Raw genomic sequence first — 9358 nt, forward strand, 5'->3', positions numbered from 1 at the left:
ATTTCGCAGCGGCACGTTCACTTGGGTACCACGTAATGCGAAGCGTTGTTGTTTGATTGTAGAAGGGAACTCACGAACCGGTGATAATTTTTTTAAGCAATATGTACACCGCAGGTTGCGAAAATGATTTTTTTAATTTGACATTGCATTGTTAGACATGATCATTATCTCGAGTGTGTGACGATATCTCGTCTGGTCGGGTAGAATCATGGTAGAAAATAAAACGGACGCCGACCAAGGTAAAAAAATATATATACATACAGGGTGTTTCAGCGAACACTTTAAAAAAAAGTTGCTTGTGGCAGATGTCCCAATTTTAGTTCATGAGCTGGTCTACTCGAAGCGGCGGACAATACTTGCACACAAAATTGAGACGCAAAATCGGATAATTAATAACGATTCACTAATTAAGTTTTAACTAATTACATTATGGCCCATGTTGCAATTTACAAATTATAGCCGTGGAGCTCGCAAGGCGGATCCACTCGGAACAAATTTTTAAGGTGAAACCAGTTTCCAGATATCAATTTCCGAACTTTGCGGAGAAATGCATTGTCGTTCCAGTTAATTTGTTAAAAAAATCCTGTTTTATGCACTGAAGCACACAGGTCCGTGTCTCTTCTTGTGTCGTCTGTTTGGCGCTTTAGTACTTCAGTAGCACACAGGTAATGGAACGCCAATGCATTTCTCCGCAAAGTTCTGGAATTTAAATTTCGAAACTTGTGTCGTCCTCAGAATTCGCTCCAAGTGGATCCGCCTTGCGAAGTCCACTGCTAGAATTTGTAACTTGCAATATAGGTTATAATGTAATTAGCTAAAAATAAAATTAGTGAATTCCTTGTTAATTAGCCGATTTCGCATATCAATTTTTTGTGCAAGTTGTGTCCGTAGCTTCGAGTAGACTAGCTCATAAACTAGAATTGAGCTATCTGCCACAGGCAACCTTTAAAAAAATTCGAAAGTGTTCGCTGAAACACCCTGTGTATTTTATAGATGATGATTATGAAGTTAAGCTTTTAATTCGAAGCAATAATTTACTTTATATAAAGGCTGTTGCAGAAAAAGAATAAAAGCGCAAGCTTCATAGCTTTCTCTCCTTTTGTTCTCTGATTTAGCTCAAATAGATCGCGTACTCGTGACGCCTGCGGCAGAAAGGATGTTCTATATCGGCAGCCAAGGTTTGTCGGTGGTCGCGCTGGCTAGCACACCCAGGTTTAGTTCTAGTAGTGAAAACAGAAAGCCCAGGAAGTGGATGGCAAAACGGCACCGTGGTAGCTCAATTGGTAGAGCATCGCAGGCGTAATGCGAAGACGTGGGTTCGTATCCAACCAGCGGCTGGTTGTTTCTTTATACAGTTTCATTTACATTATCATTTCTTTAATTTAATTAGTAAAGTACGAGTAATTTCCCCTACGTTGTCCTTGGTGAATTTGGTTGTTGACTTCTTACGATACGATTAATTAAAAATCGGACCCCCTCGGTTCCCTTTCTTCTCATTCATAAATGTAGCGAAGCGGATAATTGCCGCAGCTGTTGACCGAAAATGCAGGGACGATAATGGGGGTCAGGAGAGGAGGATCACGAGGCGCGTAAACAGGGAGTGGGTTGTCTCTCCACAAAATTGACGCTCGTGACCTTCGTAATCTTGGTGGTTGCCTTGTTTTTCTTTGGATGGATGGACGGCAGTTATGAGCGTCCCCTTTGGAACGGGGCGGTGGGTTGCGCCACGAAGCTCTTGCTATTATATTGTCTAATGTCCTACCTAGGTTAAACTATAAAAAAAGAAAAAAGACACTATGAACTACCACACCGGTGATCCTTTTACACTATAAATTACCACCTTTTAGCCGGTGATCCAGCGCCGCTTGTCGGGCATTGTCGGTAAGTAGGAAAATTTGTGAGCCTTTCAGTGGGGAGAACGCAGCGGTCTCGTTAGCGCAGGCGGTGACTCACAGAAGAAGACCAAGCGATGTAGTGACGCACGTCTGTATTCATGCTTCTTTGGTGACGTTGGCAGCTTTGAACAGCACGCTGACGATGACAGGTAGCGCGCCACTCGATGTGATCGCAACGGCAACTTAGCGAATTTCATGTCCGAGTGTGCTGGAGTATTTGTGCTGTGGGTTCGTATGAGCGTGCATGCGCATGCGCGCGTGCATGTACGTTTATATGGGCGGCTTTAAAATGGGCCCCTAGGCTTTTATTTTATTTGTCTTTGAGACCTCCCCTGTTTTCATGTCTCTGCAAACGAACTGGATGGTATACAAGGGTGGGTTCGCTGGCGCGATACACCCGTGCAAGAGTCTAGACACGCTTATCATCATTTTTACATTCGTGCGCCTCCTTTTTCACCGAGGCGCATGCCAGCATGCTTCTGCTGCCGCGGGAATGCAAACCGGCCACTGCCGTTTTAACTTCCAAAATTCAACAAGAGTCGTCGTGAGAGAGCAGAAGCGAGGCGAAGTATCGCAAATGGCTGCGTGAAGGTTGCCACTGAAGACGACCACGGCCACATTTATTAAATAAAATAAATATGGAATGCGTCGGTGGCGAAGCGGCCCGACGCCCCACTTGGCCTTGGTCGGTGCTAGGGACCATCTTCATTTTTTTCGTCATCATCTGGCACACTCTTGGCTGAGGTGATAGCAGCGCCACCACCAATTGCTCTCGCCCTGCACACAGCGCTATATTCAAAAATATTTGCGGTGGTGTATTGAATATAGAAAAAGAACTCGCTAAACATGAGGGTATATACTATGTGTGCTATGTGCAGTATACCTACATGTAGTGCGTGATGACACATAAACGCCGTGCACATGATGTCCGCAAAGTCGAAGGGAAGGTCAGGCTGGGAAGCCTATAGGAGTCGAGAGGACGGGGCCGACTATTTCGCGGCGGTTGAAGTATGGGTTGGATGCTGACGTCTAAAGCCTGTTTCACATGCAAGCGATTGAGCGAATGGAGCGAACAGCGGCGCGGCGCTGCGAAGCTTTTCGCGAGGTTTCGTTTCACATGCATTGCCGCCGCGCGTTTTCCGCCGCTGCGAATAGCAATGTTGCTGGCAAAAAACACGGGACTTTCCGCCAGTTTCGGTAGTTTGTGACTACCAACAAAAGCATTGCGTTGTCCCTGCCTCTCAAATTTTGGTTTTATAAATACATATCCTGCGCTTAGCAATTAACAATTCGTTGAAAAGCTCTCTTGGCATGTTGCCCGTACCACGTGTAGCAAGTAAATAAACATCGTCCTATGCGCAGGCTTTCCCGCACTAGTCCTCCACTGGTCACGTGTCGAGGCGGGCCGTTCGGAAGCGGTGTTGACGCTCTGCCGCTGCGATGAAATTCCAACTTGCCCGAACCTCGCCGCTCCCGCCGCTGGTGCCGACGCCGCCGCTCGAAACAGATTTCTGCGGCGCGGCGGCAGGATTCGCGAGCATTTTCGCTTGCATGTGAAACAGGCTTAAGGACGGCGCGCTGGATGTCTGTAAGCCGGATACGCGGACAGCTGGCGTCCGGTAGTGTTTGGTGTCGAGGCCACTGTACCTGTGCAGGCATGTCAAGCGCGGTTTTTTTTTGTGCTTTTTTTTTAGTGGCGCGCGCTCCCATAAGAGCACTGATGCAATAACGCTCGCTCACGGGCATGGTATAACTTTAAGTGTTAAATTTGGAAGTGAAGGAGGCAGATGTGCTGACGATGAATACATAGCACGCGTGAGAACGCACAGGAGTTTTGCTGCCAAAAGGGGCACCATGCCTTGCGCACGCCGCAGGCAGGCAAGGTCTCGCTATTTTGAATCCTAGTCACGTTTTTTTCCTTTCATGCATCAAATAAAAACTGCTTGCTTTCTTCCTTCTCAGCGGTTATTTTAAATATGTGCATACATGAGTTTTGAGGCGGGAGTATACCGGGAAGTGTAGTAGGCTCCTCTCTATATTCGTATTGCCTCTGTAGTAAAAAAGGAAGGAACTTGCGTCTCGTGCACGAGACGAGCAACTACATGTGCAGTTCTCGTTGATATTAAACGCACCGAACGCACTATCATTATTCTTTGGCTCCTTGTTAGATGTATTCATGAAAGCTACGTCCTTTCTTCCTCCAGTGCAAAGCTAAAGATGACAATAAATTTAAACCGCGATGTCGAACACAAGATGATCAGGAAGGCCACCTGAAGCCTATATTGTTCCAGAAGACGATATCCGTTCGTTAGCGGGCCGCATACGCCAGCCCAAGGGCACTTTCCACGCTTCATTTGCTCGTCGTAAGCAAGAGGGACAGCGCATCGCAAGGGGAAATCCCCCTTATACGTCAGTAACGCTGCAGGACAGCAGCGACTCTGCCCCACTGTCAATGCCCTGGCTCGCCGGAGGTTCCTTGCTGCGCCTTTTCAGGGTGTGTGCCTTTTTTTTTTCAGGACAGGTTTCATTCTGTACCATGGTGGATGGAAACTACCACAATCGAAGACAAGCAGGCAAGGCACCCTGCTTTTCTTCGACCAGTTGACTTCATTCGAAGGCGTTAAAACCAATGTGTCAAAGGGAATCCCAACCCGAATCGAAATCTTTAGCCGGAACTGAACTCTAACTCGAACCGATGTTCTTCGAACATGCCTGAATCCGAACCGAACACAAACTAAATAAAAAAGTTAATAACGGTTGCCGGTTTGGCAGGAAAAGGTTCAAGCATATGGGGTGACAACGGGCGCTAATAGATAAGCTATTCTGCGATATAAAGATCCTGCTTGTGTTTATTGAACTCCAAGTCAGCAGTGAATGATGCTTGTAATACTAATATTATCGCTGCATGCATTGGTATATTATCAGTGTGTAAACTATTTGCACATTTCCAGCGTGTGTAATTTTGCGCACATTTCCTTTTCTTGAGCTGTGAGTGAAAAGGATCAAACGTAATGAAGCAATTGATTGCTATTTTTAAGGGTGTTGTGAAAACCTGCGTGCATCGTAAAATAGGGGCCGGAAGACGGGTGCTCAATAGATAAGCGATTCTTTGAAATAATTACTTCTTCAGTCAGCGTACCCCACTCGCAGATTGTTACGACTCGCAAGTTGCGTTGTGTGCGAGAATAAGGATAGACGACAGGTATTTGGTGGTAACTGCTGCCACCTAGCCGGATGCGCTTGGAATTTGGAACTCAGCTATGTCAATTTTCTTCCACTGCCTAAACTCAGGGTCTTCGCATTATCACCATTTCTGTTGAAGCTCCCAATTCGGCTATGAGGTCAGCTCGCTACTGTTACTAGAAAAAAAAAAAAAAAACGTGAGACACACGCCAGAATACACGGAGAGGCAGAAAGGCGATGTCCTCGAGAAGGCAAAATGGGAAAACCACCAGGTTCAGTAGCACAGCCTCTTGTAACCATAACGCTGCGGTTGCTAGTGGATGCCGTCACCTTCGCAATGTGCGGGCCACCACGGCTATAAATGGCACGAAAAAACCTATGTTGGCTACGTGTCAAGATTTAACGTCAGTTTGGCACCTACAAGCAGAATACAACGCTAATCGATTTCTACAAATAATTCCCGGAGCACAATGTGCGTGCTTTCAACTTGTTTTCCTTGTAGTAGTAGTAGTAGTAGTAGTAGTAGTAGTAGTAGTAGTAGTAGTAGTAGTAGTAGTAGTAGAAGTAGTAGTAGAAGTAGTAGTAGTAGTAGCATTAGTAGTAGTAGCAGCAGTAGTAGTAGTAGTAGGGTTCGCTGGCGCGCTGCGTCCATGCTAGAGTCCAGACACGCTTATCATCCTTACTTTCGTGCGCCTCCTTTTTCACCGAGGCGCATGCCAGCACGCTGCGCTGCCGCGGGAATGCAAACCGGCCACTGTCGGTCTATCTTCTATAATTCAACAAGAAGCGTCGCGAAACAAGAGAAGCGAGGCAAAATATCGCAAATGACTGTGTGAACTGAGGACGACCACGGCCACATTCATTAAAATTATTAATAAAGGAAAGCGTCGGTGGCGAAGCGGCCCGGCGTACCACTTGGCCTTAGTCTGTTCTCGGGACTATCTACATTTTTTTTTGTCATCCTCTGGCCCGCTCTTGGCTGAGCAGCAACGGCGGCGGCGGTGGTAGTAGTAGTAGTAGTACTAGTAGTAGCAGTAGCGGTAGCAGTAGCGGTAGCAGTAGCAGCAGTAGTAGTAGTTGGAGTCACATGTGAATGAAGTATTACTGCAGGAGGTCCCAGAGATTAGCAAAGAAACTGACAGATGAACCTCCTATGGTTACATAGAACGAGTAATTATACAAGGAGAGCAAGCGGCAATAAAAAGTGCGGACATGTGAACAATCTAAATGCTAATAATTAGGTAAGTTGTCCGCACTTAGCCAGCGCATACTCCGCGCCACGGGCAGATGCGTAAGAAAGACGGTCGCATTGTTTAGCACGAATTGTCCTTGTTTAGTGTTCAGAAGCGCCAACGTCCTCGCATGCTCTTAGTTTAAAAAAAAAAAAAAAAAGCAGAAAGCTGACCTGAATAATTGCTGGATTCGTTTTCTTTTTTTTTTTTGCTACAAACAAGAAGTTTGCAGTTACAATTTATTTAACGCAGTTATTACAGTGCCAATCTCGCCCTGTATCCGACGCCACGATGCTTCCTCGCTTCCCCTAATTTATACTCCTGGCCACTTTTCGTGTTTCCTGGCCACTTAATTCCTACTCCAGCAATTTGTTTTACATTCGTGCCGGTGCTGAATTAATGGAAGTCGGATGCGAAATTCAAACGGGGGAAATGTACCTCACTGTAGCTGTGATTTGTCCAATCCACGCTGTCCTATTATAATGACGTAGAGTGCGCTTTGGCGATAACTTGCATATAGCTTAGCAGGTCGGGCCGTGAGCTCCGTCTAGCATCCATAACCGTCGGCTCGAACCTAGCTACTTTAGCGAATGAAACCTTGCTTTACATTGCTGCATGGTGAACCGATGACTTCTCTCGAGAGAAAAATAACAAAGTAAGAGGTGAGAAGAAAAAAAAGTGGCAACTGAGCAGAATTAATCCCAGTAGGCTACCCTGTCTTTCGGCGATGGAGAGGCGAATAACAAAAGGTGAAAGCAAGCGGAATGCTTGACTTAATTCGCTTGCACGTCACAAAACTACTTATGTCTTCTCCCAACCTGCCTGGAATGACAAAAGTAGGATTTCATGCTTAATATTGCTCCTGTAAGAAAGGAAAGGAATTGCCAAGCAGGCTGTCCAGCTTCCTAGTGCAGCGTTCTAAATTTTTATTACAACATAAACAATTTCTGCATTACGTTTTGCTGGTCGCGTGTTTATAAGCGAGCATGTCTGATAGACGGGTGCACTGCTCTAACCGATTCTTTGTTGCTGCTTGCGCATATAGTATTTTTATACCGCCGCACTAGCTAAGTGTCCATGACGTTTGGCACCAGAACGTGTCCTGCTGAATACATGGTCTTGGCTTTGAGTGTCCCGACCGCGGCGGCTGCATTCAACACGGGGTGGTATGCGAAAACGCTCCGCTACTATGCATTTGGGGCGCACTAAAAACCATCAGACAGTGAAAGTTATTCGGGAGTCGCCCACTATACCGCGTCTTGTGGATTTTGGACGTATAATTCTAGGGACAGTGTTTCGTAACGACTACTTTTTATTTCCAGTTTATTTGTAAAGTGGCCTTCGCTTTGTTACAGGATCACACAAAGCCACGACTTTTCCATGGCCCGACCTGATTGCTGGGATGAACAGATGATGAAAAAAAATGCAGAGAATCGCAAGAATAGAACCCTTACCAAAAGCGGCCATTTTTGAGTATGTGTTAATAAAGGCTGGCGTCCTTGTGTGTTTTTCGAACCGACTGTGTACGGCAGGCACCTTCTACTTCTGCGTGGCTAGCATCAAGCTCATTAATATATATATATATATATATATATATATATATATATATATATATATATATATATACACGAAGCCATTTCAACACCACTTCTTGTATGCCTCTGTGGTCAGCTCACTTAGCGGAAGTGGGTGCAGACGTTATGACCACCAGGTTCATCAAAACTGCGTTCGACGCGCTCCAAATTGCTGTGGTTTCCCAAAGACATGTAGTCATGGTATCCGTCGCACTTTCCTTCACCTGTGGCGCATCTTAGACGGTGGGACACAAAGGGACAGACAAAGGAAAAAAAAAGAAAAACGTGAGAGATAATTAAGCTAGCGAAAGATGCCTGTCACAGAATAATAAGCTTCTCGGTCCATCGCTTGAACAGATGACGCAACGTCTTTTGTTCTCTTGCATTTGTACATTAGCTGGGGTGCACTCGTTTTTTTTTTTTTTTTTTGCACTGTCTAATTTGCTGCTGGGGCAAAAAGGAATGTGCCATCATTCGCGGTATGTTTGCAATAATCAGCAATGATCAGCACAACGCGACTTCTTAATAAACGTTCCGAATGACCATTTTAGACGATTCATCCGTTTCCCTTTGAGAAGCGGTCGTCACTGGCGCTATTCGCTGCAAAACGATGCTGTGCGGCTACCCACTTTACAGCAGGAGTCTATGTTGTGCTGTTTGTTGGGAAAAGCATTTCTACTTTCCTGTGTTTTGGGTACTGCACTTCTCAGTGGAAATTCGAATGAATGTGCAACTAGACTCTGCTATTTGTTTGGATCCAGTTTTGTGCTTTATTTTTATTTCGACATTATGATTTGTAGATACTTTAAAATAGGCGTCTGTTAGCGTGAATGTTTTAATCGAAGACAGCTTCTGTTAACAGAGATATCTAGAGTACTGTTATCTTGCTCTTGAACGCTTTTTTTTTTGATTGCGTGAACCAAGAATGACAATAACTCTAAAGCATCCTATTTTGCACTAAAATAAACTAGAGTATATCAAATGTAAATGCGATATGAATTCAGTGCGTCGGCGAGGTTCGATATAGGTTAAGTATCAAACTTTCGAGCTCCTTATCTGATAAGCTTAAGAAATCGCTAAGAAACTATATTGATGAGTTCCCGATGCCAGACGGCATCTGCAAGACGTGGAAGCTGATCGTGCTCATGAATACGTCATGACAACGCTATTCTCCTTACTTCTCGGAGTGCTGATTCCCTGACATTCTTGTCCTGCTGCAAAACTCAATGAAAAAACCTGAAATGTGGCGAGAGGATCAGCAGGGGCAGCGGCGATAGTGATCGCGTGCATGGCAACCTCTGGCGATTACTGGCAGCAGCTACAAAAGTTGCCGAGTTATGACGTGGCGTTGGCAAAACAAGTGAGATGGAACTTCTTACTGCGACCTCTACCTACACGATGACACCGAAACGACCGTCTGTGTTCTGCTAAATCTGTGTTTTATACTAATCAGAGGAGTAGTAACCAGTCGATG

Source organism: Dermacentor andersoni, chromosome 1 (genome assembly GCF_023375885.2).
Source record: "Dermacentor andersoni chromosome 1, qqDerAnde1_hic_scaffold, whole genome shotgun sequence".
NCBI lineage: Eukaryota > Metazoa > Arthropoda > Arachnida > Ixodida > Ixodidae > Dermacentor > Dermacentor andersoni.